This window comes from Bidens hawaiensis, unplaced genomic scaffold (genome assembly GCF_021521415.1).
Source record: "Bidens hawaiensis isolate Kalapana, Puna unplaced genomic scaffold, B.hawaiensis_p1.1 tig00015123_1, whole genome shotgun sequence".
NCBI lineage: Eukaryota > Viridiplantae > Streptophyta > Magnoliopsida > Asterales > Asteraceae > Bidens > Bidens hawaiensis.
The window spans coordinates 31,098-37,182 of NW_027492340.1; the positions used below are offsets into that span (position 1 = coordinate 31,098).

General features: G+C 35.8%; 1 pseudogene; it reads left to right on the top strand.

Annotated features, from left to right (window-relative positions):
• Nucleotides 1-3,401: 3,401 nt before the first annotated feature.
• LOC143548431 (aquaporin NIP2-1-like) lies at nucleotides 3,402-5,018 on the top strand (annotated as a pseudogene).
• Nucleotides 5,019-6,085: the final 1,067 nt, after the last annotated feature.

The following is a 6,085-nucleotide window of genomic DNA, read 5'->3' on the forward strand; positions in this document are numbered from 1 at the left end:
TGATCACCATTGAAACCCAACAAGTCACAGTTTATGTGGGTCATGTGACCTTCAAACTGTTGTGGCAAAAAAACGAGTAGAAATGTTATTCGAGCTTAAGACCTATAATTAAATGTTTATCGTTGCACAACACTTGAAGGTTAACTATAGAATTCTAGAGCTTGTGCACGACTGGTCGTCCCCAATGATTCTTCAATGTTACTTTTATAATTTGTAAACACATGTGTATATACATCCATACCGAAAATATGGCTCGCGCAACTAGTCAAACTTTATAAGTAGCAAGATTGCAAACATACACAGTTGCTTAAAAAAAGAGGATTAGGCGTGAGATCTCTGAAGCTTTGTGAATTAGCAGGTGCGATTTGGGTGAAAATTATTACTTCATTATATGGTCCGGAGGCGGGTGTCTCATCTCGTGTTAATGGAAATAATGTGTGGCAAAGAAGGTTGAATGAGTTTAATTAGCTAAATGAATAGGGTATTGTTCCTTTTAATCGATTCAAAAACAAATTGGTTATGGAAAAGAGACTGGTTTTTGGAATCATACATGGTGCCAATATCAATCCTTAGCTGAGAAATTTCCAAGGTTGTATGCATTAGAGTTGAGAAAAGATTGTTTTACGGTCTAAAGCCCCAATGGGGTGTGGAAACGACACAATTTATTGAAATGCGAAAGTTGATCGAAGGTGTCTCTTTCGCATGAGAGAGGTAGTTGGGTATGGTCGATGGATGGTATGACCGAATTCTCGGTTAAGAATGAGAGGGAGCAAATTGATGATTTAACTCTTTCAAATGGTCCAAGTAAAACAATTTGGATATCTTGCTTACCTCAAAAAATCAGTATGTGTGGGTGGATGGTGCTAGGAACTCGTCACCCAACAAATATGAATTTGGCTTCTAAGGGTATTGATGTTCCGGCGTCTACCAATTGTCCATTGTGTTTGAATGGGTCATAAACAAATCTTTATGCGTTTGGTGAGTGGTGAGTGTAGTTCGGTTAAAAAGATTTGGGACCTGGTTGAACAGTGGTTAAAATTAAATTTCTTCGTATTGAGATTCCTTTCGGATCTTCTAAATTGGCTTTATCACTTGACATTAACTTTGGCTAAGAAAGAACTGTGAGCGCCAATTATTTTTGTTATGCGATTAGTAATTTGGAAACATGAGCTAGTCTTAGTGGGTCATTGGTTCCAACTCAAGAAAGGGAGAGTATGAGACGGAAACAGTCGAATTCGAAATTGTATTTAGATTCCCGTGGAGAAAAGAGAAAGAAAGAAAAAATTAAAAAAGCGAAAGAAAAAAGAGAGGAAAGGCTTCATTTACCAGTCATGAGCGAGAGTGAAGCCTAGAGAGCTGGAAACAGAGCTAACCCGTATCCAGTGCCTAGCAGAGCTAAGGGGAGCTTCTCAGACTACATACATCCATAAGTAACTTAGTGCAACATGGAAATTTTTTGTTTGAAATGACATGGCTTTCTCAAAGAACAGGTTTAAGTCGCAACTGCTTTTTGCTTATGTTTATTTTTCGTTTTTGTGATGCTTGAGTATAGGAAGAAAAAATGTAAAATTATTCGGACAGAGTGGTTGAAAACCCGTTTTTTCTATCATCCAACTTCTTTCTTTGTTTTTTGGTTGGCTAGTAGCTATTTAGTCGGTATCTTTTAATCAATAGTGTCGTCTAAACAGAAAAAAAAGGTAATAATAATAATAACAACAATAATTTCTGTACATGAAATGAAAGGATGGATTTGCTTTTCTGTACATGAAATGAAATGAAAGGAGGAATCAAAGCAAATTCGGTCGAGAATTAATAGTGGCCCACTGGCCCTACTAAAATCACAATACTAGAGGCGGTGTTCTAAATTTAGAGAGGAATAATAGCAATCAAGTATGGGCCAGCCCACCCTCATGCCCTCATCCAGCACAAAACATGTGGCTCAATCCATGGTCAATCCCATCAGCTCATTGTATGACCCCGATTTTGTTATTTCACTTTCAGTTGCCAAGGTTGAAGATATTCTATCTAATTATTTTGATTGATAGTTTATTAAATAAAAAAAACTCTTTTTTACAAGTTGGTTGGCTAATGAAAAAAAACAAAGAAGTATTTTTATTCTCTTAAATTTTAAATAAAGTAAAAACAAAATATGAATTTCAATTTTAACCCAGTATACTTGGTCTTTGTGAGAATTGCGTGAATCACTACACTACTTGATTCATATGGTTCTCGCCGGTTGAGACAAGATTTTTTATATACATCGTATTGCATTATGGCAAATCAGATGTACTCGGCCCAACAACCAAACATCACAATAGGCCCACTCGGTAAACCAAGTTGCTGCCCAATTCACTAATCAAGGTGCAACCCATCTCTCATACGGACGAACCAGATTTTCTCATGTAACCCAGCCATATGGGGATATGACATAGAATAGTAACATAGTTTCAGAAGTGTTTTAATTAGATTTCTTATACAATTTTCTCTAAATCGGGTCGCTACAAATCGAGTCTTTTGCGTCTAGAAAGCAATGAAAGAGAACACGTGGGAGTCGGGATTTGCAATACATGTAGTTATACAAAAATTAAAAGAAAAACATTAATTATTTTAGAAATAAAAAATAAAATTCACGTTACCACTCCACATCAACATTAAAAAATAATATGCATTTCTAGTGAAACAGTTTCATGTATTCTTTTTAGTTGTCTATTTTTTATATGACCCGGGCCAATTCGTTTGACCCAACCGGAACGGTCAAACCTGATCATAAAAAAAATTATATACCGATTTGACCTGACCCAAACGGTCGAACCGGACCGAAAAAAATATTTATATAACTGAGTACCGGCCCAAAATAATTTTGGCCCCTATAAGAAAATCTTCTGAATCCGTCACTGTCACTAGTTCTCATCATCTTGAACCTTAAAATTATAGGACTTATATTAATAACGAAAATAAAGATATTTAGTATTATAATGACACTAGTAATAAGCTCACCCGATTCCTAAGATTTAGATCATCCAAAGATCCCCTATCAATTTAGGTAGATACCCTTCTAGATACCAGATTTTACCAGCACCATTAACATATATCTTATATATTTGATCGTTCAACTTTATAAAAGAAATCATTTTCAAGCATATCACTTGATTGGTGTCAACCACTCATTGGTAATGCATACATATATATATATATACGTTGCTTTTAGGTTTTAACAGATATGAACACTAGCCAATAGCTAAGGTAAAGTGCCAAGATCCCTTTTTTTTAATTGATCAGAGTTTGAATTATTATTAACTTTTACTTGAGAAGGCTAGATTGTATGCACATAATATATATATAGCACCACTTTAGGTATTCGAGAAGACAGCATATATGCTCACTTTCTAGTTAGCATACACCTCGTGTTTCCTAAACTTTGTACTTTTATAAATATCGCATCATGACCATAGAACGTTCAAGTGATAACACAAACGAGTTTTCCACCATTTCATTAGAGACACCCGAAAAGCAACAACTCAAAGTCACGACTGGTTTTCTTCAAAAGGTAAGTTACCCGCTAATAATACAATCTTTGTCAATTAATTGCGTTAACGCAGATTATATGACAGGTAGTGGCGGAGATGGTGGCCACCTTCCTCTTGGTGTTTGTGACATGCGGATGCTCAGTGATCAGTAATAACAATGAACATTTGTGTCTCAGCTAGGAGCCTCACTTGCTGGTGGTCTGATTGTAACTGTCATGATCTATGCAGTTGGACACATCTCCGGTGCACATATGAACCCTGCAGTCACCATAGCTTTTGCATCTGTTAGAAATTTTCCTTGGAATCAGGTGCCAACCTAGCACCTGGTCAATCCATAAATGCACTATTATCTTGATTTAATATGGATCTATTGTGTTTGTGTAGGTTCCTTTCTACGTAATAGCTCAGTTCACAGGATCCATAGCGGCTTCATTCGCCCTAGAGGTGCACAAATCGGTTTTTTTAAAAAAACCAGTTCGGTTAATAACCGGACCGGTTTTTCTTGGCCTGGAAAAAAACCGGTTTTTAAATAACCGGACCGGTTTATTAACCGGTTTTTTTGGTGCAAAACTCGGACCGGTCTAACCAGTTAGGACCGGTTTAGAAACCGGTTAGAACCGGTTAATAACCGGTTTTTTTAATTAACCGGTTTTTTTTTTAAAATAACCGGTTAATAACCGGTTTTTTTCATAATAACCGGTTTTAAAATTAACCGGTTTTTTCCATAACCGGTTCAGTAACCGGTTTTTTCTCTAGAACTTGTAACCGATATACGAACCGGCGGTTACTAAACCGGTCAAACCGGTTTTTAAATAACCGGTTTTTGTAAAAACCGGTTTTCGGTTTAAACCGTTGAACCGGTTCACCAACCGGTTTTTTTGCCCATCTCTAATTCGCCCTACGGATAATGTTACAACCAATTAAACATTTGGGCACAACCACGCCTTCAGGGACAGACTTACAATCTCTGATCATGGAAATCATTGTAACTTTCACAATGATGTTTGTCACGTCAACTGTAGCCACAGACTCAAGAGCTGTAAGAACCCTACTCGTTTTCCATTTTAAGAAAATCTGTAATGTTATCGAGTTATTAAAGCGATTATAGGTAGGAGATCTAGCAGGCATAGCAGTGGGATCTGCAGTATGCATTACTTCAATCTTAGAAGGGTAAACTTAACTTTCTAAAATACTTCTATGTAAGCTACATATAAATCTGATAACAAAACCCTATAATATTTTACATAGGCCAGTATCAGGAGGATCAATGAACCCAGCATGCACCATTGGACCAGCATTAGCCAGCAACAACTATAAGAGTCTATGGGTGTATCTCATTGGGCCTATGACAGGAACATTATCAGGGGTGATGTGCTACAATTTTATTCGAGCAACATACGAACCAGACCCAGAGATTTCTTTGCCAAAATTTGTCAAGTGATGAACGTGTTGCAGTAAGATATCCAAAAGGTTTTCTCGAATAGTCAGTATGCTGGCATAAACTATCAAGTACTGATTGTAAAATTTTCGTGTGAGCTATGGATGCTTGAATGTAGGCTAGAAACTTTTCATGCCAACTAACGCGCATCATGTATAACAAATTTCATGAGTTTACATAGCTAGTGTGCAAATGCTAAATCTTAATGTAAAAAAAATACTCAAAATGGATATATAATCTTGAATGGTTAGAAAGAAGAATGAATAATACATGCATATAACAATGATTTTATGAACTAGAAGCTGTGAATTCTAAAAGATCCGATGAAAATATTGGGATAAAATTACAGATAGATCGATCTGTCTAAGTCACGATTTTAAAGGGAAAACTCATTATGTATATTGGGTGAATGGTCAATCTACCCCGTAGTTCTTATTTTTCTTTGCAAAGTATATTACGATTTTGTAACCGATCCGAGATTTTTGAATGAGGACCCCGAGTTTTTAGAACTTAATTTGAAAAGATATGTTTATTCATGTTGCATTTGAAAAAGAAAAGTGAAAATACAAAAGGAAAATCAATGTCGAATTCCTAAATATACACTTAATTTATATTTTTTAATTGGTAATTTAATGTGGGTGTAAAAAAATTTTGGTCTTTGTATGTGCATCAAGATGGAAAGGTGGATTTATCGTCGCGTCGGGTCATTAAAATGTTTTATCGGATTAAGATGGGGGATTTTGGCATTTTATGTGTAGATCTAACTTGGCCTTGCTCAACTTTCATATTTTCTAAAATTAATCAAAAGTTAACCCAGCTAAGAATTATATCCATCTTAGCATTCAAGTTCCAAAATTGAACTATCAATAATCACTCGAAACATTATTCAATAAAAATAATCGGCATTCAAGTAAAATTTCAATTAAAAAAAATTAGGAACCGAGAAACAGTCTTTGTTACATGACGGTTATTGCGCACTGCTTTTTTTTGGTCTCCTGCAAGTCCCCTTAAATACTATAATCCTAGTCAAGAGGGTGTGTTTATTAACTAAAAATCAGTCCGTGTTGTCTAGCATCAACAAATACTAACACTAAGTCTTCATTAAAGACACATTCAATCC